The 27,977-nt window shown below is 48.4% G+C and overlaps 1 protein-coding gene and 1 pseudogene across 2 annotated transcripts in view; both read left to right on the forward strand.

Annotated features, from left to right (window-relative positions):
* LOC311531648 (immunoglobulin lambda-1 light chain-like) overlaps nucleotides 1-27,977 on the forward strand; it is a gene marked incomplete at its 5' end in the record, with an annotated part of 46,616 nt that overhangs the window by 11,071 nt on the left and 7,568 nt on the right. The gene's annotated exons all lie outside the window — the stretch shown is intronic.
* LOC311531774 (immunoglobulin lambda-1 light chain-like) lies at nucleotides 14-27,769 on the forward strand (annotated as a pseudogene). The gene is made up of 6 exons: nucleotides 14-63; nucleotides 191-610; nucleotides 20,341-20,655; nucleotides 22,881-22,944; nucleotides 23,977-24,029; nucleotides 27,146-27,769. The product of its transcript is annotated as an immunoglobulin lambda-1 light chain-like (transcript).

The raw sequence follows: 27,977 nt of genomic DNA on the forward strand, positions 1-27,977 counted from the left end.
AAATCTCCTCACCATGCTCTGGGTTCCCCTCATTCCCATGTCCCCTGGGGACATGGTGTACAGGTGAGAACAGGGAGAGCAGGTTAAATACACAATGAAGTTACTGCTGAAGCCAATTGCACAAACCCTGTTACTAGTGGCTGGGGACGGACAGGGAGGGGTTGACACGTTTCTACCATATTTTTTCCAGGTTCCAGCTCGCAGCCTGTGCTGACTCAGCCGCCCTCAGTGTCAGTGTCCCCAGGAAACACCGTGAAACTCTCCTGCACCATGAGCAGTGGGACCAGTATCAGTGGCTACAGTGTGTTTTGGTACCAGCAGAAACCTGGGAATTCTCCACGATTCCTTCTGAGATACTATTCAGAGTCCAGCAAGGACCAGGGCTCTGGGGTCCCTGCTCACTTCTCCGGTTCCAAAGACACGGCCAGTAACGCAGGCTATCTGACCATCTCCGGGGCCCTGGCAGAGGATGAGGCTGATTATTACTGTGCGGTGTGGGCCAGTAGTGCGAATCACAGTGATCCAGCCAGATGGGGAAGTGAGACAAAAACCTCCCTCCCCCACCATACGATGGTGTTGGGGGACAGAACCGCAGAGGCTGCAGTGTTTGGTCTCTGCCTATAACACATCCCACAAGAGTTGTTCTTTGCAGTGAAGTCCATTTCCTCACTCAGGAGATGCACAGCGCTCCCCTGATTCCTCCTTGTGTTCCCTCTGCAGGGGGTCGGATGGAACATCTCCCTCCTCCTTCTCTCTCTTTTTGTGGGAAGGAGGGGAGGACAACTCCTCCCAGCTGCCTCCGTGCACTGTGTGAATGGCCCTTCCCTGTCTCCCTCCTCCATCTCCTGGTGCAGGACGGGAACTCTCTACTCAGACTGGCTAAGGGTCATCACCCCCTCCAGCATGAGCAGGGGAGCTCCAGCTCCAGTTACACCCTCTTGAGACATCCCTAGTCAGGGCCCTAGAGGTCTTGCCAAGAGAACATAAGAACGGCCACACTGGGTCAGAGCAAAGGTCCATCTAGCCCAGTATCCTGTCTTCCAACAGTGACCAATGCCAGGTGCCCCAGAGGGAATGAACAGAACGGTAATCACCAAGTGATCCATTCCTTGTCACCCATTCCCCACTTCTAGCAAACAGAGGCTAAGGATGCCAGAACACTCGAGCCTGCAGCAAAGAGAGATCCTGAGATTTCCAGAGTAAAACAAGCCCCTGGGCCAGGTGACGGAGCAGGGCTGTTTGCTTAAATATTCACAGGGAAGCATCAGACTATCCAGGAATGACATTTGGACTGGTGTATGTGTGAACGAACAAGTTACACTCAGAACATACCCGGACTCCACGTCACTGACTGCGGGAGAACCGACCCGAACGGCATTAACGTCTGCCACCGCTCAGCAAAGGGGTGACGCTGGTGTCAGAAAAGGGCCGTTGAGGTCACCAAAAGGGGGAATGATATAGAACCCTACTGGGAGAGGGTGGCTGCTCTACCTTATCCTGGTGCGATTGCCCCAATACCTGGGCAATCTCTTCCAAAGCTGTGAGCAGGCCAATGACTTGAGGAGTCGGTCTCTGCACTCAGAGAGCCAGGGAGGAGCTGCTGGATTCTGAGCCCCCTATTTCCTGTGAGGTGCCCGGGTGGGAACTGAGCTCTTTCATAAGTGATCAGCAGGCAGAACCTGCTCCATTGGGCAGCTAGCCCTTGGAAACAGTCTCTGCCTTTGCCAGGAGCGACCAGATCCGTTGGTGCACGTTGACCTCTGCTGGCCTTGCTTTGCCTGCCCCAGCCCCAGCTTGTCTGACACCATGGTCCGTGAGGTGAGTGCTGGATTCACATCAGCTCCGATCTCTGTGGCTCTGCTGCCATCTTCAGGCTCATCCCAAGCAGGAAGCGTCTCCAGCTGTAAGGGTCTGGTTGACATAGACCCGGGAATCTTCACATGGCACTGCAGCAAAAGGACACTAGATGGGGATGTGCACCAGGGAAGGAGGTTACTGCAGGGCTGGGGGGTGCAGGCAGAGTTGCAGATTCCCACAGACACCCAGGAATCATAATCTGGCTAAGATGTTCCAAAAGGACAGGGATCTGGGGAGCCTCTGTTTCTATTTGCCCAACTGAAGACACGGGAAAGGAGCCTGATTTTCACACGACAGGTACTTCGCCCCCTTTGGATACCCGCAAATCACTAGCCACCTTTGAAAATCTTGGCCAATCTGTTTTCTTTTCCTCTGAATTGAGTTCCTGTTAGAGAGGCCTGAACTCAAGCCCTGGATCTAAACAGAAGCAAACTTTGGCAGGGGCAGGGGGCGGAGAGGTAACTGCAGGGGGAGTAGAGGCATCCAGATCTGAATTTCCTGGCACTGTCAGAGAGTTAGCAGAGGGAGGCTCATTGCTTAGCTCTGGGAATTGGGCCTTGCCCGTTATCTGAACTGTGTTGCGACTGATTGTCAGTGTCTGACATTTGCCCAATATTAATTTGTTGCTGCATTTCAGGGCTTAGGTCCATCTCCTGTTCCTGTCTTTGGCTAGTTTAATCATTTCCCTTTGCGTGGACTCAGACGTATGCATAACTTGATGGGAGATGGCAGCTTGCTACAAAACGTTTACCTGACCTGTATTATTTAGAGTATACGGCTCAGCATCCCTGTCTGAAATTGGGGCATTATGAGCTGCTAAGACTGCACTCATTAAGAAACAATGAAGTTGAGTAACCGACCATATTCATGTCCCTAAGAGACTCAAGTACATGCTGGGACAAATGACTGACCTGGAGGAGCGGCTTGTGGCCTGCTGCACAGCACACGTGCAGTGACGGCACGGTGAATAGTAGGCAAGGCTGCTCAAGCGGAGCACAGTCATCTGCCCCACCTTGCCATGCAAAGCTGCCCAAGTGCACCAGAGCAAAACCAACAGTCTCTTGCCTTGAGAAAGCCCTCTCTGATCCTGGAGGATTCCCAAAGCCCCTCTCAAAATGATCTACAAAGATCACCCATCATTGATCTGCAGCCACCTCTGGGGTGGAGAGAGACAGCTGATGTACAGCCCACAACATCACGACACACAAGTTTGGGGCAGGCAGCACAGAATAATAATACGGCCGATCCAATGAGAAATTGAGGTAGGTAGAATGTAACTAGCTTTGTTACAACAGGCCAGGTCACTGGGGTTAACACCTGAAAGTGCTGTGGAGTCTCATTGAACCCAAATGGCCAGGAGTTCCTTAGACAGCTGCAAAATGCTTCCAAAGTAGGAGTAGTATTTATCACAGGAGCTCAATTTCACATCTCATCTAAAAGATGTTTCTTCCAGAAATCATGTCCCCTCACGCCGTGCTGAGACACCGACTTCCGATCGGTCTCAGCACCTACCCTGTCTACAACACCCAACTTCTTGCAGCCCCCAAGGTGTTTCTTGGAGGTCTCCATGTCCAGCTCAAGCAGTTGTAGTGGGAGAGGCCTGACATGGTGCCCAACCATCCTACGCAAGGCTACGCAGCTACTCACTGAGGCCTTAGCTGATCACTCAGCTGATGAGTGATCAGAGCTCAATTGGTCTTCGCTCCATGTGACAAGGGCATGGCCATTGTGAAGTGATACGTGTAAATACCCCTGACTGCACAACGTCAATGACCAATCACCGTCAGCAGAGCTGAAAGCTTGGCTCTGACACAGACTGTGCTAACAACAAGGTGAAAGGACACCCTGGCAAAGCACAACAAGCCCTGAGCCCCATGGAAGTTTCATTCAACCCTCCAAACAGGGTCTAGGTGTTGGGATGCTGCCCAGGCCCTGGCCTGTGGAGAGAACTGGGTGGGCTCGGCGAGCCAGGGACCAGCAGCCAGAACAACTGAAAAGAGAGCTGGTGATAATGGAAATCTGATTAGCTTCAACTGGCCACCAGATGCCCTGAGCCACAAACAAGGTGGCGTGGGGAACACCGATGCTCGGGGGGTGGGAGGGCTACTGGCTGAGAAAGCTGGGCTAGTGCTTTCTGCTTTGGTTCGATTCTTTGCCGAGTCTCTGACCCTTACCAGTCCAATAAGCCAGGAAAAAGTAAAACAAAGGGGGTGGGATTGTCTATGAGACACTTCACACACACACACACAGGTTTGGGTTTTGTTGGAGTCTGAGTTTTTCTCAAGCTAAACGAAGCCGGTTGACCAGTCTGAATCCAGAACAAAGCAGCCCCAAGCGATGTGTGCGTGCTGGCTGGGCTGGCTCACACATTCACCCTAGGTAAGCACGGCACCCTAGGTAAGCAGGGAGTATGTTCTCTGGCCCAGTCGCTCCCAACCAGCCAGAATGAGCTGGTCCTGGCGGTAGTGAAAGGAATTAACGGGGCTCTTCACCTGGCTCTGGTTTAATGCCAACTGGTGAAACAGTTGCTCTGACACATAAGGGATTGATAGCCCTGGCTAGACCCAGCCAGAGCACCGGCCACTTCTCCAGGCAGCTCCACCCAGGCATCCTAGTCCTGACCCCCAGCACTGTGGTCATTCCACTCCAAGCTCTCCAAGTAGGGTGACTGCCCATGGGAACAGGGGCAAGGCAGAGACCAACTCAGCCTCATTCCTGCAATAAAAAGGCTTGGAATCCAGATACCCAGAGGTGAACGGTTACCAACTGAAGGAAGGGAGACTTGCTTTCCTGAAAGCCTGGCTGCTTGCATGATGCTTCTTGCGCATGCAGGGAACTATAAACAGAGTGATTGCCACTTGCACTGAGAGGCACTTACGCTCCCCAGAAACTACTCTGATTTCCTTTCAGGTTTAGCAGGAAAAGGAAGTGGTTTCCAGGAGCCAGACAGTTACACACCATCTGCCAGGTGCGCATGCAATCGCAGGACAGTTGGCAACGCAAGACTGCTCAACCCCACAGTGTGTTTCCCCCATGACTAGAGTGTTTCAGTGCATCAATGGAAAAAGAAAAAAAGCATGAAATCATGTAACCACAAGTCAACTTGTAATCACAGGAGCTGACCGCAGAGGGCACTTACTGATTACACGTGGTAACTGTCCTGCCGCATGATATCACACGGCAGGTTTTCATCGGCTACATGTTTCGGGACCAACTGGCACTTCCCCGCCTATGAGATAATTTCAGGTGTACAAAACTGCCACTCAGGGTCAAGCAACCAGCTGTGAAACAGGTAAATTTCATGAGTCCATCTGCCATCGTCAGCTGATCCAAGGGGATTCGGTTCTGATAAGGCAGGTGCAGTGCAGTATTTTCTTACCATTAGCGCATCTCAGCTCTGGCTGCTCCACACAAGGGACAGCAGAGAGGTGGCAGCCACTTTGACTGAAATAAAACTGTGAGTGGGGGACCCCCCGCCCCCCTCCAAGGAAGCTTTGGAAAGCTGGAGCCTTTTGCCGCCTCTAATTGCTTTCTAGGGTCTCCCCCCTGGTTGGCCATTCGGAGCAGTAATAGAATGATCAGGATGGGGAATGTTACGGGAATGCCCTCATCTTTTCAGCCGAACACCAGCTATTTTCCCAGCTGGGCAGGTTTCTGCTCTCCTCCCCCCCAGCCCCAAGAGCATGGAATCAGGTGTCTGAATATTTTGATGTTCACTTTAAAATCCTTCCATTTAAAATAGCACCCACCAGCTGGGGAGGGGGTCGCTCGGTCTGGACTGAACACCCTGCACAGTATGGGATTGGGGACTTTCAAAGGGGATGTTATTGAAGAAAGCTTTAAAGAGCAACAGGAAGCCCTAGTAGCTTGGGAATCTGGGGTTGACGGAGCAGGCTTGAATTTCAGTTTAAACCTTTCCCCGGGGACCTCCTATTGCAGATGTGTTCAGGCATCGGCCGTCACTGCCCCCGCTGACTCTGTCTGCTATCAGCCCTTGGCTCCTGGCCCCTCCCCTCCAAGCTCACATTGCCAGCTGTACCTATCACCCGATGTTCCTCTCTGTCTCTGGCCTGTACTGCGCACACCAAGCTCAGCTTGTCAGGCATAACTGGCTGAATCCAGGGGTTAAGAAGTGATGTTTCAGTTCCCAGTCAGGTGGCAGAGCCAGAGCAGTGGGATTCCTGAAGACGCCAGTTGAACAGAAGACTCTGTCCATGGCTGAGATGGTGCCCATCCATCCCCCACGGGGCAGATAGGGGAAGGACTTATCTTGCTACTGCAATGAATTATTAGACTGTAGGAGCAGCATCTGTTGGGACAATTTAGCTTTGTGCCTTGGACATACAGAAAGACGGACCTATGTGGCTTTCTTGGGACCCAGGAACTTGCACAGAAGATGCTTATGGTAGATGTCAATGGTGTGAACATCCAGAGGGCCATACTCTGCGAGGGGCAGCCAGACCCTCCCTAATCCTAAGAGACAGCACACGTCATGGCTCAAAACTTGGAAATGGCCTGTGGGTTCCCCTTGTTGTGGATCACTCCATGGTTCCCAGCAAGGACCAACCCCAGGGGCTAGGAGGGCCGTTTACAGCAAGAGTAACCCGTACATTGCGACAAACACCCAGGAGCCTTCCTACCTGCTGCTTCACAGGGATGTCTCTGACTGGCCTTCTGGGGAACCCGTTGGGCTCGCATGTTCTAAAGACGTCTCCAGCGCTGCCTTCGCTGTGGGCCGAATGGAGGATGCTGCTGATACTTCAGTAGCAAGTGTCCTTTAGCCACTGCATTCTCCTTCCAGGATGGGATTCATTCACGGCATCAAGGTGGATTTCAGAGCAAAGAACCTCATTGTCCTGACCTTCTGCGTCAGTGGGACCCACGGGGAATCAAGCCACAGGCTCACTGGAAATATAGAAATACGGAACCAGGTAAACCAGATTTCAAGTCCTAATATCGCCTTTTTCTTGATTTTTATTTGTCTTGACCTAAACGAAAGCAAGGCTGCACTGCGGCTAGCTCTGAGTTTCCAAAGGACCTGGGCAAAGGGACCCCTACACTCTAGACATCTGTCTGTGACCTTCTTGCCTCCCCGACCATTTCAGATCACACATTGATTCAGACGCTCAGCCTGAAAAGTAGGGGAGTCTGCAGCCATGGAGTGGGGGGAAGTGCCATGGTCTGTGGGGTGGTTCAGGGGAGATATGGATACAGGGGGGCCCATAAGGTGCTGGCTTCATAAGGGGAGACTATTGCTTGTGGCCCTTTGCTAGAACTGGCCCGGTGCAGCATTCTGGAAACTGGGAATAATCATGTAGCCTCTTTTCAATTCTGTCTATCGGCTCCAGTACGATGTATTTTATTGATCCATACTCCAGTCCCTGCCACCTTATCCATTCTGTGGACAACTTCATAACAGAGAGAGCCAGGCTCCCCTTCCTCCCAACCCCTATCTCTTAGCTCTCCACGTCTTGTTGTGCGGTTCCCTGGAGGCCCCTGGACTCCGGGCCGAAAGGTCCTGTGCCAGGCTGGCTGGTGGAAACTCTGCTCGTCTCTGTGATCTGGTTTATTCTATGGGTTCTGAACACTGCTGTGCACCAGCTCCGTTAACGTTACACTCACTGTGCTCACATATGTACACGGGGCCCGTTGCCAGGTAGCAGGGCACCGTAGAAAGGTCAAACACAGAAATGGAAACCAAGCTGGGCCCAGTGACCCCATTCTGCCAAAATGAGGAGGAAAAAAGATCCAGAAAGGACGAGCTGGTGAAGAAGACAGGCCAAGATGCTCAATGACAAACAGATCTGAATAGAAAGGCCCTGTGCTAGGACTCAAAGAGAAAGAATTTGTTCTTTGGGATTAGCATCCTATTTAACTCAAGACCTTGACCAGAGGCACAGTGGCTTATCCCTTGGGAGAGAAGCTGATTCCACAATTACACTCCCCACTAAATTATTGTCCGTCCCCCTGTATCACCCAAGTTTCTTCAGAGAAGAGAAATCTGGGTCCCTTCTCCCAAAGCTCAACATTCTGGCCAATCAACCTCCCCATCTAATTCACCCTGCCGATGGGACGCCTGGGCCACAAAGCAGAAGCAAGCAGCTGCCGGGATATTTTTGCACAGCCGTGTGTCACTGTGCGTATGTCTTCGGCGGCGGAACCCAGTTGACCGTCCTTGGTAAGTCACTCTAATATTCATTTACAATCGTTTCCCAGTTGTTGCGAGTTTTGAATTTTGTTCCTTTGTCTCCCCTTCTCAACTTCTCTATCTATTCCAGGCTGGGTGCTCTTCTACTCTGTCCTAATCACCATGAAAATGTGTGCGTGGACAGAGGGGGGGTTGCTCTGTTGAATGACAAAACGCAGGTCCTGTGTAGTTACAGATTTTTCCACTTGTAAAAATGTTTTTGCCCTTTTGTTACTGATGAGTCCCCACTGATCAAAGCTTTGGTCACATAACAGGGTTTTGTTTTATTACAGGCTATAGGTGTGTGGGGGGGTACCTCCTAATTTCAGAGCCCAGCAAATTGTATTTTAATTGTTTATCTAACAAAACTTTCTATGTCAGTTTTCACTCTCTGATGGAAAGATTCCCAGGTAAGGCTATGGTAACGAGGAGAAAATATTCAGGAGTTTGAGATATAAGGTTTTAGTTTCATAGACGACTGGTCAGTCCTGCAGCCAAAAAAGAAAAAGCGTCTTTGTTTCAGAAATGGTCAAAAATGACAGCTGCTTTTTGTTTTTTTTTGTGTCTGATGCTTTTCCTGAGGTTATGCTGGAAAACTTAGACTGTTTTGGTGAGAATTTTCAACTCAGGGAAAGAAAATAGGAGTGGTCAATGAGCTGAGAGAGAGAGAGAGAAACTCCTCTTGAAAACATAGGTGGATGTTTTCGGTCATCCAGGGGGCAGAAGCAATTAAAAGGAGACTTTGAATTCTCAGGTGCAATTAAAAGGGATACAGAGCAAATGACTTCTTCTTGAAACATGAGACACCCTCTTTTGCAAATAGCCTGTTCAGTTTTAAGCATCTGGCTGGCTAGTCACTGTTGTATCGGAGCTTGCAGAGACTGAAAAGAGCCAGAGAAGGATTTCTCCTGGTCAGGCAGTTACTTAGATATTACTGCAATGGGCGCAAGGAATACCTGCGGTAGCTAGATAGGCAACAAAAATGGTCTTAAATAGCGAGACTCACATACGGATGAGGAACTGCTCCAAGTAGGACTCTGTCGCTTGGAATAGAGAGGTGCAGGAGAGGATTCAGTCGAAGTGTTTAAGGTTATGAATGAATTATTGTGATTGTTAACAAGCGAGCACGGCTCACTCCTCCTTTTTGACTGCCCGTTGAGCCACGGGGTCTCTAGGTGGAACGGCTGGCAAGTATGTATTCGCTAAGTAAAAGGGTGTGTTATCCCCTGGGGAGATGATAGAGTAGAACACTGTAGCTTGAGTTAACAAGAAGCTGGATAATTTTATGACCAGTTAACACCACTGTTCTGTGACTTGCACATGCAAAGACAAGGGAATTGATATCTTGTGCTTCGGGACAGAGGATGATCATTGCGATAGGACAGAAGCATGTCCCTGCCCAGCACTGCACAGCTGCATTGAAACGGGCCAGACTATGAATTCAGTGGGATCTGTGATGGCACAGTGCCTCTGAGAATCAGATCAATAGGAATTGCTGTACAGTGTCAGACCACTGAGCTGGCAATTACCACACATGCTTAGGAGGAAAGTGACCAACCCTTATTAGCTAATTTTCAGAAGTGCTGCACGCCCATAGCTCCCAATAGCAGTGCTGGGTGCTCAGCGTCTCTGAGAATCAAGCTGTGTGTGCAGGTCTGAACATGTCTGTGCAGTCAGAATATGCAGAACTAAGTCAAGGGATGATTTCCTTTGGGAGTTTAGCCACAGATATTTATTCCTCTCTACTAGCGAGAGGGAAACCCGCAGCAGATAGGGTCACACCAGCAGTGTTCAAAAAAATTTTTTTTTTTGAGAAAGCTTCTCTTAAAACATCTAAGACAGTGGTTTTCAACCCTGGGGGGCCATGGACTATGGCTAAGGTTGTCAAAGGGGTCCGCGCCTCCATTCAAAGTCTTTGAAGGGTCCGCAAATGAAAAGAAGGTTGAAAGCCACTGAACTAGAAATTTTAGATATTCTGATGGGACTAACGTTGTCATTTAAGAGAAAACGAACCCCGATCCAGAAACAATGGGCCAAATCTGCTCTCGGTTACATTGGTGTAAATCTGGAGTAACTGGATTCACTTCGTCCTAGAAGATATTAAAATGATGGGTTCTCCTGCCAACAGTGTGTTTGTGTGTGTGTGTTTGTGTGTGTATACACACACACACTAACACAAACATTTTATAGATATATATTGGCCTCTCTCAATCAAAGCCGTGAATTTACAATAGCTGAGAATCTGACCACAACCTTGAGCTCTGAGTGACTATCATTGACCACTGAATCCAGTGGGCCTCTGTGCTAGCACATGGGTCCCCTTGGGGGAACTCATTGCAGGATAAGGGCTTAAGTCTCTGAAAGATCAGTTTCCCTTCAGGAGGAGGGAATCTTATTGGTTATTGGTTGCTACTTATTGGTTGCAGCATTAACTGCAATGTAGCACTGAACAATCATTGATGAAACACAGGGAACTCTAGATGGCTCTCTGCTTCTCTTGATTGTTCGGCAATCAGTGCTGTGAATATTAGCCGCTCTGGCAGTTGTTAGCAAGGAGGTTTCTTTAAACATGAGCTGAAATTGACTTCTGAAAATATTGGGCCATATTCTTCTCGGTACTGTGGCAAAAGTGCATTGACTACACAGGATTTACACAGCGTAGATGAGAGGAGAGTTTGCCCCAGAGACTCTAGTTAACTAAAGATATATCTTTGAATTGCCAAACGCTGTACAACTGAACGCAGGAGAGCGAGCCCTTCCGGCTCTCTACTCCGATAAAATATTGCCCCACTCCTGCGATTGGATCCACACAGGCATACTCACAGAGCATCTTTGAAGCCAATAGGAATCCAGCCCGGGCCGGTGGTATGGACCTGATTGCAGGATCAAGGCCTAAGAGGCTAAATTTCTCTGACTTGAACACAAAGAAATAATCTGACGTATCAATGCCCCGGAGTGATTGTGAACTCCGCAGTAACGGAGCTATGGGATTAAATGTTGGCTTGTGCCAGGTCAGCCGTCGGCTGAGCATTTCTCAGTAAAGGGCCATTCATTCCCACTAATGTGATGTTCAGCTGGTATAGCTGTAGAGCCAATGAGGTCGTAATGGACAAGATTATTAATGCTAGGACCAAAGGCCTAATTCCAGGCAAGCAGGATATCTGCAGTGGGAGAACTGTGCCCACAGGAATTATCAATGTAGGGTGCCGTGACAGATTCTGAATCTGCGGAAACTTTGATGCTGCCTATGAGCCATAATCTATCCTAAATCTTTGCACAAAGAATCTGATCCAGCAGAGCAGTTAAGCACGTGCTTAACTTTAAGCGCATGAGTAGTCAGTCTATTGACTTCCAGGGGATGGCTGATGCATGCATCTAAGTGCTCAACTGGATTAGGGCCCTAGTTCTTATTTTAAGGGCCCAAATTTTGCTTTTGGTTTCTCTGATGCAATCAAATTAACATCAGTGGTTTAACATTTCCCTCAGTACCTGCTTCAATGCGAGCTGAATTTGCCGACATGCGGCCCCAAAGTATTGAGAAAACAGTAAGAATAAAAACTTGAAACACACTATGTGAGTTCTCTGCCGTGTATGGAGTATCCTGCAGGAGGAGATACTGAAGGGGCACAAATTTCTAGAATACCAACAAACCAATTTAAGTAGCTCTCAGGTCAGGCAGGATTCCAAATCAGAGCTAAACCTGGAATCCTCTGAAACATCCACTTTTCCTACAGCCAGCGACACAAGATGGCAAATGCTAGCTGGCAGTTTTAAAGATAGACATGTTAGAGCCAGATGACAGCAGACCAGCCATAGCGGAGCGCCATTTTGCATATGAAAGCAACAGCTGCTTTCGATGTTCTGAGGGCAGCTCGCAGCAGATCAAACATGGTTGACTCAAAGAATAAGCCAGCTACATTCCTCGGCCCTGAATTCCTGGGCAATCATGCAAATGCAGCGTCAGTGCCATATGGTTCCTTAGCTGGTGGGAGAGGGAACAAGTACAAGGAGAGATGCTGGGGGATGTTTAACACGGGAGATCATTATATTGGGCTAGCGCAGTGTTTTAGCTGAACTTAGCTTTTCCTGTTCTACTCCACTCTAACTTTACCAGATAGAATCCGGGGATATAGGTGAGCTTTCATTTGATTTTTAATGGTAAGACTTTGTAGTTACAAAGCAGCATTGATTTACAGTTCAGGCAGTTTCTCCCTCAGCTGTCATGGAACTACATTCATTTATAGTAGGTGAGGATCTAGCTCAAAATATCTAGTACCTTGGATTCTGCACTGGCAGCGTCTGAATTTGATGTTCCACTGTGTATCTGAATTCTCTTTGGCTTTGTTCCTAATCTGACTCTGAATCTCCTTGTCTTGTAGGTCAGCCAAAGGCATCTCCTACCGTGCACCTCTTCCCTCCATCCTCGGAAGAGATCAAAACAAAGAGCAAAGCCACACTGGTCTGTCTGCTGGGCAGCTTTTACCCAGGCTCAGTCCAAGTCACCTGGAAAGCTGACGGCCAGCAGCTGTCCACTGGAGTGGAGACGACCAAGCCATCCAAACAGAGTGACAACAAGTTCATGGCCAGCAGTTACCTGTCTCTGGATGCATCAAAGTGGAAGACTCATGAGACCTACACCTGCCAGGTGACACACGATGGGAAGAACTTCGAGAAGTCCCTGAAGAGCTCAGAGTGTTCTTAGCCCTCTGACCACAGGGGGCTCAGCTGGTTCCCGAATCAGTCTGTAGGGGGTTCCCCAAGGGAACCTGGATCTGTCTGTAGCATTCCCATAATGCTGATTTCCAGCAAAACTCCTTCCTCTTTAAGGTGGGAGATTTTACCAATCCATATGACACCTGTCTTTATTCCCACGTCCCCACTGCTCTCACCCCCTGCATTCCCTGGAAATGTCCTTCCTGCTTTAGTCTCTGATGCAGCCTTGTTAGGATATTAATAAAATCAGAAAAATTTGACTATCACTGTGACTCTGAAGGGTTTAACTTCTTCTGTCCCCTTTTCTCCTGATGTATTAATTGCAATATTCACATAATCTTCCAATAAAATAAACTTACCTTTTATCAGCCAATATGGTTTTCTTTTTAGTAGGGATCTCGTTGGCTTTGGGGTTTCAGACAAGCTAAGGGAGAAGTAACGCTGAGTGACGTGTAATATCATGGAGATCAGGGGAGGGGGAGAGATGTCACAGAGGGATCATTACCCAAGCTGTGACTGTTCTCCCCTAACACGGGTCACTCTGGCTCTCAGCCAGCCTTCTGGGAGGGGTGACAATTGCTGCTGCACAAATCTCTCTGCAGAGTACACGTTGTGTTAGGGAATCACTGGGGATCATGGGCTGCATGAGAGCATAATGCAAACCCCTGTGGCTCTGCAGCCAGCCCTGCTTGTGCTGGGATCCTGGCACCTCCCAACAGACCAGCAGGGCTAGGCTGGCTCAATGCTCAGCTGGGTCACTAGCCCTGCAGAGACCAGTCTGCTCTGTGAGTTAGTATTGAGTCACCCTCTGCCCTCGCAGGGGGCAGATTCCGGCTCCCGTTTTCTCCCTTTAGTCATTCTTCAAGAAGCCTCATTAGAGTCAGTCAATGGGCTATTGGCTGAACAGCTCAGGACTCAGGGGAATAAGCGTCCAAATCTGGCCCATAGGGTGAGGGGCACGACACTGCTGCAGGTTGGTCCCTGGGTTAGGCTATAAATAGAGCTCCTGGCTACTTCTGGTCAGTAGAGACCCAACGGACCTCTTTGGAAGAGTTGCATTGGGCAGGATATTAAACACCAACTTGGGGGACAGCTCCCTACGCACCCAACCTGCCCTCCCAGCAGGGGCAGCTGTACATGGAAATCTGCCTGAATTAAACAAGTGCTGCTGGCCACTGAGACACACCTGCTGTGTTTCAGCCAGAGGGGAAGGCAGTAACCTTTATGTGCAGTTTGACCAACTGTGTAAATGAGTAAAGTGCTTTGGGAGTCTTCAGATTCAAGATGCTTTTCAAATGAAATCAAAACATTACTGATGATATGGATTCTCTGGAAACACTCAGGCCTTTGTTACTTCTGGGCTTTTGCACAATTTGAGCCTTGACAGGCCAGAGCAGACAATTTGTGTCCCATTAATTACCCCATAGTTGTCCTGGGGAATCAGTTTCATGTGAGACTGGATACTCGGAGGGGAGCTCCGGGGTCTGTCTCACCCTTCCCAGACAGCAGCATGCACCGTGTGTATAGCTGGAAATTTGCATCACAAAGACATTTATCATGGACCCCGAGCCGTGCTGGGCCACCAGCCAAAGGAGACCCTGATTCCCTGACAGTCCTGGGGCCAGGGAGGTAAAGGGATACGTTTGTATCACATATGCCACGTATGTGTCAGATACCACCGAGCTGTCACCTCTCACAATACGGGTGACATGGATGGGTGGATGGATGGCCAGTCATGCACTGCCATCTTCTACAGAAGGGGTTAAGTGGAAAGGGAGCAGAGGGAGGCTGCGATATGGATGAGTTTGAAAGAATGAAGGGTTCTTAAACTTCACAAAGTATTTTTAACATCACCAGACCAACTGTCCCACCATTCCCCCCCTACACAAACAGGTCTGTACATGGTGGAAGGGTAAGAATTCCAGGTTATGATCTGTGGAGCCCCAAGAGTGTGCAGTACACAGAGGAGACAATGGCTCTCAGAAGTTTTCAGCAGCTCACACAGAACGTGTGTATGAGAGGGAGAACGAGCATGGGCCATGGAGTTCGCTACTCGAATTCAGGGCGTGCGCTGATTTTAACACTACTTCATTGACAAAAAGGCTCTGTTGCCTTGCACATGTAAACTACAATAGACTGATGAATGGACTGACAAGCTACATGAAGTATTTAAGGTGTTTTCAAAAGTGACTAACTCCATTAAAAGTCTAAGTTCAACTGAAAGTCAATAGGATTTAGAAGTGTAAGGGCCAGATTTAAAAGGCAATGAAATGAATGGGCGTTTGGCAGCTAGGTGCTTTTGAAAATCCCGCTAGGTGCCATCCTGTACATATAGGTGCTTAAATACCTTTAACACTCCAGCCCAACGTGCTGAAGTCCCTTCTGACAAGGGGACTTCAGCACTTTTGCCAGAGGCTCAGGCCTCCCCTCCCTACCCAGGGAATTCTCACAGAGTCTGAGCCTGAGCCACTGAAGTCACAGGAGCTTCCCCACCAACTCCAGTAAGTGTCTGTTAGTGTGTCAAACACAGCATGTGAGCCTTGGCTTCAACTGCGGCCCATTAATGAGGAAATTAGGCTGGTACCATTCACACCCCTGGCCGTGCTGAGCTGACACACACCAGGCACTAAGGGAGGGTTCGTGTTTACAGTCAGAGGGAGGGTCCAGGGCCCTGGTTTAATTCACGAGAAACCAGCTGAGCATGGACACAGCTCACAGCCTGGACGTTTACTGGCCCTGCCTTTGGCGAGAGGGGCACCACACGCCCACACTCTGCTGGGCAGCAGGCACCAGTGCGGCTCCCCTAAGGTGAGGGGAAGGGAATAGCCCAGCAATGGTGGGAGTCTCATGGCAGCTCCGTCCAGGGAGACAGCGCTGGGATTTACTGCTGAGAACAGCTGGGAAATACAGAGCACATGGCTGTCGTTGGGGGCAATGTGTTAATTTCTAAAGGCAACTGGAGGCTCCCACGAGGAAAGTGCTGATCTCTGCTGTGCACTGCACATGGGCGGATACCAGCCTGGCCTTGTATTGGTGCCAACAGGGTCTGGGGCATTTTCCAGCATATGTCAGCTGTGCGATGGACACGGCTTTTACAAACACCAAAGGTTCTGAGCATCTTGCTTGACTCTGGGCTTCCAGCAATGCCTGCACCTGACCCACTGCTGGGGTTCAGACAGAGCGTGGTGGTCATCGGTTTCATGGCACATGGATCTTCAGCCCTTCCTCAGGCATGTCCAATGTGGAGACTTCACCAGCCCCCTGCATGGCTCAGCTGAGAGCGAACACAGGACGTCATGACGCAGCGTCTGGCAGAAGGGCTGTGCCCAGTGAGTCAGAGCGACCCCCTGGACGATCTGAAGATCCCGATCAGGTACGTTAGGACAATGGGGGAGGGGACGTCTTAGCTTCTCACGGACAGGTGCAGGGAGGCTGCACTATTCAGAGAGTAGACGAGGACAGCACGTGGTTTGGATCACACCCGATCCACGCGTGTGCAGCGCCTGACATGTCTGATCTGTCTCTTCGCTGACACTTATTGGTGGGTCACCGGGACATGCTGTACATTAATTAGGTCGAGAAGGATGCTGGTGCTCCCAGGCGTGTGGGGTTCCGGACACGTGCTTTCTAAGTTTGGTTATCGCATCCTTAACATACACGACAGCTCGTGCGCCTCATTCTTTCCCCGACGTAATTCCACTGAAGTCATTACAATGGCACCAGTGACGAATGTGGCCCAGTATTGACCTGTCCTGGCCAAATGGCAGTGGAGGGACCAACACGCAGTCCAGTTGTGTACATGCCCTCCAGCACCCAGACCCGTTCTCCACGGGCTCCAGGCACAGCAGCACAGACACGCATGCAGATCCACAGCCGGTGCGGGGGTTGGAGGAGCGCTGTAGTGGTGGGACCCAGCACAGTACCAGAGCACAGAGCTCCTTTGGTTCCCTCTAGGTACCATCACGCCCCCATCACTGTAGTGCCTGAGCATCTCTGGGACACGACAGAACTTATCCTTACACCACCCTCGGAGGCACGGAAGTGCTGCCCCCATTTTACAGACGGGGAATGGAGGCACAGAGAGGGTGTCACTTGCTCAAAGATACAAAGTCAGTGGCAGAGCCAGGACATGAACGCCGCTTTCCTGACTCCCAATCCACTGCCTTAACGACAAGCCCATCTTCTGCTCTCTTATGTGGGCTGTCTGCGGGGACCAGGATTTGGCCTTATTCTGAGTTCTCCCAAGGAATACTCCATTGCTTCACTTCCCAGTGGATCTTCACTCCTCCGATTGTACAATGAGTTTCTCCGGAAAGGATAAACCTGCACTCCCATGGGGTGCCAGTGGAGATTGCCCCATACCTCTTTTCCCCCCCTCACGGGCAGTGGAGGTGACCTCTCCCTGCCATCGACTGGGACAGGTTTTTGTACAGCCGTGTGTCACTGTGGTGGATCTTCGGTGGAGGAACCCAGTTGACCGTCCTTGGTAAGTCACTGAATTACTCTCAAACTTTCCTCCTCCTGGCTGTATGGTACATTTTCCATGGTTTTTTCCTGCTTTCTTCGTCTTCATGCTGGGCTCGGGACTCCTCTCACTTTATATATGGACCTTTACACTGTCTTGGGAAGAAAGTTTAGTCTCTCTGGATAGTCATAGCAGGTGTACATGGCCCATGTTGGATTTTCTTTTCTTTTCCCGCTCAAGAGAAGTTTGAATTTGACCATGAAAGCTATTGAGATTCTGCCACTGGGTCCCCACTTACGATGACCTAGTTTTAGCCCCTTCAGGAAAAGATTTTCCCTCTTTTTCTTTTCGGGTATGAACTATTTCTCATTAGCACCGGGTGCTAGTCAGTGTATGAAAGAAACCCCGGGTCAGCTTCTCTGGTGCCGTGCAATGCCCTAGCTCCATTGTCCGCAATAGACCTCCACCAGCACTCACCCCAGGATCCTGCAGACAGGTGTCCAATCCCGTGACATCTCATCTGCTATAAAAATCCTTGCTCCCTGGTGATTTAAAATTGGATTTGTTGGGGGCCGTTGGAAGGGAATGCTTAGGAATGAGAGCTGGGCAGAAAATATGGTTTTCTTCTGTGAATAATTTCAGAAAAAGCAAAACAAAAAAATCATTTTCATCTCAATGGGCCCAAAATCCCAAACAAGCATTTTCAGCTGAAAACCGAGAATGCTTCAATTATTGAGAGGTTTTGGCTTAAGATTTCCACTTTTTCCATTTTCGGATTTTCAACAAAAAAAATGATTTTTTTTTGAGAAAAGCAGATACTTGCCACAAAAATATTCATTCAGTGGAAAACCAATTTTCCACTGAAAATGGTTTTGATGGTCATTTTCAACCAACCCTATTGTAGCATTGCTCAGTTGGAGCTAGACAAGGGACTGATCAAATTCTAAAAATAGATGGCCAGCTCCCCACATGGTGTAAATCCACGTAGCTTCCTTGCGAGCAATGGACTACACTGATTTACGCTTACCCTGAGTGAGTCTAATTGCACTGACTGACTTACTCCTGACACTGAAGATCTGCTCCATTGTACCTTGGAGAAAATTGGATTTCAGTTTGGCTATGCAACCCAAACCCACCCAAAACCTTTCAGATATGCAAGATATTAGTTAAATGGGGTGGGGTGGGAGCAGCCTGCAGGGGGAAGGGATTTAAAGAGGTTGCACTAACTGTGCACTAGCAAGGTTGCTGGCCAGTCTGAAAGGCTGGACGGCTTCATAGAGGCTGGATTGTGTGTCTGCCAAGCTCAGAGCTCAGTGATCAGGATGCTGGCTGGACCAGCCGGCTTCACTTACAGAACAGCCTAGGGGACATAGTGGACCTGGCTTAGCCAGGGCTCAGTAAGTCAGGGCTGACAGTATTAGCTCAAATACCATTCTTGGCTGCTTTGACCTACATAAAGCGTGAAATAATTAGGGCCCAGACTGCGGGAGCCCTACTCATGCCGAGTAGCACATTGCTTTTCATACAGTCGCACTAATGTAATGGGACCGACCGCCTATGGAGTAAGGTGCAACCTGGCGCGAGGACGGGCATCCCAATTTGGCCCCAGCACCAAGGCTGCTGCTGCAGAAATGTTACTAAGGGTTTAAAAATTCCCCAAACTTTTGCGTCCCTTCTTAAGCAGGTAGTGCCTTCAATGTCCCCCCGTCTCTATGCAGTTACACAGCATAGTACCAGGTTAGGGCCCAGGGGAATCTACTCTGCCCCCACCATGAAATCAACCCTCAGTGTGGTAGTTTGCAAGGTCCCTTTTCCTCTGGTCTTGAGCCCCAATCTAGCAAAACACTCAGATGCACACTGGATCGGGCCCTGAAGCAGGGATTGGTCCCATAAATGAGTCTGTACTTTACAGCTGCTGAACACAAGCTTGCTTGATAACTAGGCTGTTCAGCAACAGGAACAGGCAACCAGGCTGTGGTAGGAGATTGTTTGTCACCCAGGTGTTAAGCAGAAGATCTGACCCTTAGCAGAGAGACCTACAGACCCAGACAGACAATGATGATTCAACAATGGGTTTATCGACCCACTTGGCAGAATAGAGAATTTATCCCTGCTATGGAATTCCATAGGATGGTTCACAAACAAACTCCCCCCCCACCTCAAAACTACAGAATTTTATACTACTTTCTATAAAACACTATTTAATGCATGTAGCTCTCCCATCCTATGCTTTGGATCCTACTGTTTTGTTTTTTTTCTAATTATCTGTTATAGCATTTTTTTCATTTGGAAATATGTGGGTTACCCCACATTCCTCTGTGACTCTAGTGAAGCAGCCCCCAAGGCCTGAACAGGCAAATTAAACTCTAAGCTTAGACCCTAAGAAATAGCCCCATTCTCAGATAGTCTGTTCTTGAGAAATGAGAGAGAGTGTTTTCACCATGGAAATATCTTCCTACTTAATTCAATGAGTAGCACCTTCCTCTGCACTAAATGGCACCATTTGAGAAGGAAGGTGCTACTCAATGTGAGGAAAGGTATCAAAATCTTGCACTTAATAGGGAGGAATTCTCTGCAAACTGCCGAGGTTGCTAGCTGTTCAGAAGTCGTATTTCCCTTTCTCTGAGCAACAATGAATGAAAAGGTGAGCTTGGAAACAATCCTGATAATACTTCGCACTTCTACAGCACCTTCCACCAAGTGTCTCAGCGCTTTAGAAATATGTAAAAAACCATAAACCTTGAGAAAAAGCCTGCGTGCGCTGAGGTCAGTGATGTGACCCCCTTCCATAGCCTGAGAGGTAAGTGACTTCATCAGGTTCACTAAGGAAGCCTGGGGCAGAACTAGGAATGGACCCCAAGTGTCCAGATTCCCAGTCCTGTGCCTTAACCACAAGAACACCTTACATCCCAGATCATTACCCTGCCCATGGTGCTTGTGAGAAGTTGGATTTGTTACACTGCAGAGATCTGTTTTAGAGTAACAGCCGTGTTAGTCTGCATTCGCAAAAAGAAAAGGAGTACTTGTGGCACCTTTGCAGAGATCTGGAATTTCTTACATTCTGCACTGGGAGTCTCTGGATTTGGGTTTTCTAACACTGAATCTCCTTGTCTTGTAGGTCAGCAAAAGGCATCTCCCACCGTGCACCTCTTCCCTCCATCCTCGGAAGAGATCAAAACAAAGAGCAAAGCCACACTGGTCTGTCTGCTGGGCAGCTTTTACCCAGGCTCAGTCCAAGTCACTTGGAAAGCTGATGGCCAGCAGATCTCCACTGGAGTGGAGACGACCAAGCCATCCAAACAGAGTGACGACAAGTTCATGGCCAGCAGTTACCTGTCTCTGGATGCATCAAAGTGGAAGACTCATGAGACCTACACCTGCCAGGTGACACACGATGGGAAGAACTTCGAGAAGTCCCTGAAGAGCTCAGAGTGTTCTTAACCCTCTGACCCCCGGAGGGCTCGGCCGGTTCCCGTGTCAGTCTGTAGGGGGTTCCCCAAGGGAGCCAGGATCTCTCTGTAGCATTCCCATAATGCCGATTTCCAGCAAATCTGCTTCCTCTTTTAGGTGGGGGATTTTACCAATCCATATGACACCTGTCTTTATTCCCATGTCCCCACCGCTCTCACCCCCTGCATTCCCTGGAATTCTCCTTCCTGCTTTAGTCTCTGATACAGCCTTGTTAGGATATTAATAAAATCGCAAAAATTTGACTATTGCTGTATCTGTGAAGAGTTTAACTTCTTCTGTCCCTTTTACATCTTGTGTATTAATTGCAACATTCACCTTCTCTTCCAATAAAATAAATTTACCTTTTATCAGCTAATATTGTGTTCTTTTTACTCTGGGTCAATGCTCAGCTGGGTCACTAGCCCTGCAGAGAGCAGGCTGCTCTGTGAGTTAGTACGGAGTCACCCTCTGCCCTCGCAGGGGGCAGATTCCGGTACCACCTTCTCCCTGAGCATTAGTAATTCTTCAAGTAGCCTCATTCGAATCAGTGGGGTTATTGGCTGAACAGCTCAACACTAAGGGGAATAAGTGACCAAATCTGGCCCATAGAGAGAGGGGCACTGCTGATGGCGGTTCCCTGGGATAGGCTGTAAACAGAGCTCCTGGCTACTTCTAGTCAGTATAGACACAAACCCCTCTTTGAAGAGTGGCCTTTAATATCCTGCCAACACCGACTTAGGTGACAGCTCTCTGCCCAGATATCCAGATGATGATTTCTGGAGCACCAAGCGTGTGCAGAGCACAGAGGGGATAATGGCTCTCAGAAGTTTTCAGGAGCTTACAATGCTAGGATGAGAGTGAAAGGATCAGACAGAGCATGTGTGTGTGTGTGAGTGAGAGAGAGAGCGCGTGTGCCAACGAGTACACTACTGGAACCCAGAGCGTGCGCTGATTTTAACGCTACTTCATTGACAAAAAGGCTCTGGAAAGCGATTCACTTCCTTTGCTCAATGTTTAGTAATTGGTCCTGCTCCCTTGCACAGGTGAACCGTAATAGACTGACGAAAGGACAGAAAAACTGCATGAAGTATTTAGGGTATTTTCAAAAGTGACTCACTCCATTAAAAGTCTAAGTTCAACTGAAAGTCAATAGGACTTAGGAGCGTAAGGGCCAGATTAAAAAGGCAATGAAATGAATGGGGGTTTGGCAACTAGGTGCTTCTCAAAATCCCACAAGGTGCCTACCTGTATATTTAGATGCTTAAACACCATTAACACTCCAGGCGTGAGTACTTACGTCACTTCTGACAATGGGACTTGGGGACTTTTGCTGGTGGCTCAGGCCTGCCCTCCACTACCCAGGGAATTCTCACAGGGTCTGAGCCTCAACCACTGAAGTCACAGGAGCTTCCCCACCAACTTCTGTAGGTGCCGGATCAAGTGTCAAACACAGCACGTGAGCCTTGGCTTCAACTAGGGCCCATTAATGAGGAAATTAGGCTGGTACCATTCACACCCCTGGCTGCGCTGAGCGGGGACACACCAGGCGCTAAGGGGGGGTTGTATTTACAGTCAGAGGGAGGGTCCAGGGCCCTGGTTTAATTCATAAGAAACCAGCTGAGCATGGACACAGCTCACAGCCTAGACGTTTACTGGCCCTGCCTTTGGCGAGAGGGGCACCACACGCCCACACTCTGCTGGGCAGCAGGCACCAGTGCGGCTCCCCTAAGGTGAGGGGGAGGGAATAGCCCAGCAATGGTGGGAGTCTCATGGCAGCTCTGTCCAGGGAAACAGCGCTGGGATTTACTGCTGAGAACAGCTGGGAAATACAGAGCAAATGGCTGTCGTTGCTGGCAATGCGTTAATTTCTAAAGGCAACTCAGGGGCTCTCTTCAGGAAAGTGCTGATCTCTGTTGTATACTGGATATTGATCCCAACATTGCCTTGTATTGGTGCTAACAGGGCTTGGAGCATTTTCCAGCATATGCCAGATGCAGAATCTTGGCTTCTAGAGAGGCCGCCAGGAACGCCTGCATCCGAACCAAGGCTGGGGTCCCAGCAGATGATGGTGGTGATTGCTTTCATGGCACACAGATCTTGTGCACTATTTACTTGTTCCTCCAACATGTCCAGTGTGGAGACTTCACCAGCCCCTGGCATGGTTCAGCCAAAAGTGAACACACGACGTTTTGACACAGTGTCTTGCAGATCTTCTGTGCCCAGTGACTCAGAGCGACCCCTCGCCCACGGACTATCTGCAGATCCTGATCAGGTAAGGCAGGATCATGTGTCATGGGATGGGGTAGCGTCTCACTGACGGGTGCAGGGAAGGCTGCATTGTCCAGATGAGAGACGAGGACTACACGTGGTGTTGGTTTCCTATCCACACACAAGCAGTCCCAACATGGCAGATCTGTTTCTTTGCTGACACTTCTTGGTGTGAAGCTAGGATAGTTTTGACACTGACTAGGTCTGTAGAGAGGCCAGTGCTCCCAGGGGTGTGGGCTACAAACAAGTGCTTTGGAAACATGGGTATCGCCCACATGAGATTCCCTATTGGATACATTAAATACTGACAATAAATGGGCCTAATTCTTCGGTAGTAAAATTCCATACAAACCACTATAATTGCACCAGGGTTGAACCTGGCTCAGCATGTTCACTATCAGCATCCCAAATAAATCTGCCAGCCTGTCCCTCCTATGGACCTACGAGGGCCAGCTGAAGATCCACAGACCGTGGGTGTGTTTGGGGAGCACAGGGGCAGTGGAACCCAGTGGAGTGGCAGCTGCTTAGCACACAGCCCCTTTACTTCTATCTAGGTTGGTTTATGACCTGTAGCACTGTTGTGCCTGAGCATCTCACAGCCCTAAAGGAATTTATCCTTACAGCATCCCTGGTGAAATAGGGAAGTACTATCCCCATTTTACAGATGGGGAATTGAGGCACACAGATGATCTGACTTGCCCAAGGGCACAACATCAGTCTGTGGCAGAGCCAGGACTTGCATCCCGGTCTCCTGACTCCTGCTCCAGTGCCTTAAGGACAAGACCATCCTCTGCTCTCTTACATGGGCTGTGTGCTGGGACCAGGATTTGGCCCCACGTCAGCTCTCCCAAGGAATACTCCATTACTTCTCCTCCCAATGGATCTTCATTCAATCAATTGTACTTTGAGCTTCTCCAGAAATGATGAACCTTCACTCTCATGGAGAGCCAGCAGAAGTTTTCCAATGACTATTTTCCCCACACGTGCAGTGGTGGCGACCCCTCCCTGCCATTGTTCATGACTGGTTTTTGTACAGCCGTGTGTCACTGTGGGATGTCTTCGGTGGAGGAACCCAGCTGACCGTCCTTGGTAAGTCACTGAATTACTCACCGCCTTTCCTTCTCAATGCCAATACTGTCATGTTTCCATGATTTTTTCCTCCTTTTCTACCTTAGTGTCAGGCTCGGGTCTCCTCTCTCTTTATGCACACACCTTCCCACAGGGTTGAGAACAATGTTTAACTCGTGGATAGTCAGAATAGGGTGTACATGTCGCATGCTGGATTTTCTTATATTGTACCTGTGAACAGGGTTTTGAATTTGCCCATGAAACATGTCCAGATTCTGCTGTCAGGTCCCAATTTTGAAATAACTGGTATTAGCCTCTTCAGGGAAATATTTCCCAACCCCCAATTGTTTTTTATTTGCTTTGGTTTTACTGGATTAGACATTTCTTATTAGCACTCGGTTTTGACTCATATGTGAAAGAAACCAGGGGCCAGATTCTCAACCAAGATCAAACAAAATAGTCCCATGGTCTTCAATAAACCTACACCAAAAATCATCCAAATCTCTTTAAGATGGGTGTACAATACCTTGAAACGTAATGTGATAGAGAAAATAATGTGTTTGTTGCAATCTAAAACCCGATTTGTCTGGTTAGCTTGAAGAAAATTCAAATTAGTGAGAGTTGGTCACAAAATATTATTAAAGTTTCCTTATAGGAAATTTTCAACAAAAATTAAAAAAAATATTTTCATCTAAATTTTCAGCAGAAAATTTTGACTTTTGGGCAAAACCCCCAAACCCAAACACCAAAATGTTGTCACCGAACAATTACTGAAAAGCCGGGGAGGTGGGAGAAATCAGAGTTCAGGTGAAAATATTTGGTTTTGAGTTTTTGCTTTTCCAACAGTAAAAAAAGATGTTTTTTCGAGATCTGGAGAAACATTCTGCAAAAACTTCCATTTAGATAAAACCCCAATGTTTTAACTGACAAGAGATTTGGTGGGTAATTTTTAACACCCCTATTTGCAGTCTCCTTTCAGAGCAAGTTCAGCGATTGATATTTTTACAGTATAAGAACAGATCCTCATGTGGTGTAAATCAGTGTAGCCCCCTTGGCACCAATGGAATGACACTGATTTACACTTACACGGAGTGAGTGCAATTGCACTGACTGACTTCTGACCCAGGGGATCGGTTCCATTGTTCCTTGGATGACTGTGGCTATCATGGATTTCAGTTTGGAAATACCACTCAGACCTGATTTTCTGACTGTGCTGAAGGACACCCAACACCTTTGAAATATGGAGGGCTGAAGATAAATGGGGGTGGGGTGGTTTGGAGCAGCCTATGCGGGGTGCAGGAAGGACTTGAAAGAGGCTGCACTAATTGCCTCTCCGAAGTCTGGAGCACATTAACAAGGTTGCTGGCCAGCTTCTTTGAAGCTTCATTCTAGGGCTGCCAAGCTCAGAACTCAATGGAGAGGATGCTGGCTGTGCCAGCAACTTCTGTTAGAGTAAAACCTTGAGGAGCAGATAGTTCTCGGCTAGCCAGGGCTCAGTAAATCAGGGCTGCCTGTGCTAACTCAGACAACATTGTTTGTCACTTTGACCTGTGTAAAGCGTGAAATAACTACAGCCCGCAGGCTGCACTGAGCCTACTCATGCTGAGTAGCACCTTGCTCTTCAAACAGGCCCACTGACGTCAGTGGGACCGACCCCTTGTGGAGTAAAGTGCTACCTGGAATGAGGAAGAGTTGCTCAGTTTGGTCCCAGGTGTCTGGATGTTACAAGTCTGAGGAATTTTTAAACCCCTGGTGCACCCATTCCTAAATCAGTATGTCCTTTATTGTGTCCGTATCTTGCAATGTCCCTTTTCCTCTTGTCTTGGACCCTGATCCAGCAAAGCACTGAGACACATACTGACTCGAGTCCTTTGGTCCCATAAATGTTTCTGAAAACATTTTAGCAACAAGAAGAAAAGGAGTACTAGTGGCACCTTAGAGACTAACCAATTTATTTGAGCATAAGCTTTCGTGAGCTACAGCTCACTTCATCGGATGCAACTGATGAAGTGAGCTGTAGCTCACGGAAGCTTATGCTCAAATAAATTGGTTAGTCTCTAAGGTGCCACTAGTACTCCTTTTCTTTTTGCGAATACAGACTAACACGGCTGTTACTCTGAAACTTAGCAACAAGAGTATCCAGTATATAACACGGTGCGATAAAAGGCTATTTCCCAGCCAAGACTCATGCAGACAGATCTGACCCTTAGCTTAGAGACCTACAGAATGTGATGAACAATGGTAACTGCTCAATGAGATCTTTGATTTATGTTGCAGAATTTTATATCCTGAAACTTTATCTGTGCCATAGAATGACATAGAGTGGTTCAAAAGAGCTCTCTCTATGAAAGTGCTGTACTATATTACAGTAGTTTCTATGGAATGCTATCAATGTGTCTAGATCCCCTGTCCCATTCTTTGGCTCTTGTTGGTTGCTTTGTTATTACATTTTATAGGATTATTCCATACGGGAAAATGTGGGTTACCCCAGATTCCCTTCTGGGCACTGAAGCGGCTTCTGGTGCCCTAACCACACACATTAAACTCTAAGAAATAACCCCAAACAAATATCCAGAACATAGTCCAAAACCCTTAGAAAGCGGATTTTAGATTTCTAAAATGCAGCACAATGTAGAACGAATTGCAGCTTTTCTTTGTGAACCACTCATGCTAGACATCCAATGCATATAGATCGCAACATACTTCTTTGCTCACTTTCATAACAATAATTTGTATCTTTAGTGCCAACACTGTACACCTTGCAGGCCCCAAGTTATTATTTGAAGTCAGTGGGAGTTATGGGTGCAGCAGGAATACAAGATAAAGCCTTCACGGATCAAAGTGACAAAAAGGATGAGTAAAGTAATATTATCCCCTTTTACAGCCATAGGGACAGTAAATAACTAGGCCAGGTTCACTAAGGAACCCTATGGCAGAGCAATGATTAGACCCCAAATCTCCTGATTCCCAGTCCTGTGCCTTAACCAGAAGAACATCTTACATCTCAGATAATTACCCTGCCCATGGCACTTGTGAGAGTTTGGATTTGTTACACGGCAGAGATCTGGAACGTTGAACATTCTGCACTGCAGTCTCTGGATTTGGGTTTTCTAACACTGAATCTCTTTGTCTTGTAGGTCAGCCAAAGGCATCTCCTACCGTGCACCTCTTCCCTCCATCCTCGGAAGAGATCAAAACAAAGAGCAAAGCCACACTGGTCTGTCTGCTGGGCAGCTTTTACCCAGGCTCAGTCCAAGTCACTTGGAAAGCTGACGGCCAGCAGATCTCCACTGGAGTGGAGACGACCAAGCCATCCAAACAGAGTGACGACAAGTTCATGGCCAGCAGTTACCTGTCTCTGGATGCATCAAAGTGGAAGACTCATGAGACCTACACCTGCCAGGTGACACACGATGGGAAGAACTTTGAGAAGTCCCTGAAGAGCTCAGAGTGTTCTTAGCCCTCTGACCCCTGGAGGGCTCGGCCGGTTCCCGTGTCAGTCTGTAGGGGGTTCCCCAAGGGAACCAGGATCTGTCTGTAGCATTCCCATAATGCTGATTTCCAGCAAAACTCCTTCCTGTTTAAGATGGGAGATTTTACCAATCCATATGACACCTGTCTTTATTCCCACGTCCCCACTGCTCTCACCCCCTGCATTCCCTAGAACTGTCCTTCCTGCTTTAGTCTCTGATGCAGCCTTGTTAGGATATTAATAAAATCAGAAAAATTTGACTATTGCTGTGACTCTGAAGGGTTTAACTTCTTCTGTCCCCTTTTCTTCTGATGTATTAATTGCAATATTCACATAATCTTCCAATAAAATAAACTTACCTTTTATCAGCCAATATGGTTTTCTTTTTAGTAGGGATCTCGTTGGCTTTGGGGTTTCAGACAAGCTAAGGGAAAAGTAACACTGAGTGACGTGTAATATCATGGAGATCAGGGGAGGGGGAGAGATGTCACAGAGGG

Source organism: Lepidochelys olivacea, assembly GCF_965140295.1.
Source record: "Lepidochelys olivacea isolate rLepOli2 genome assembly, chromosome: 15".
NCBI classification, from domain to species: Eukaryota; Metazoa; Chordata; order Testudines; family Cheloniidae; genus Lepidochelys; species Lepidochelys olivacea.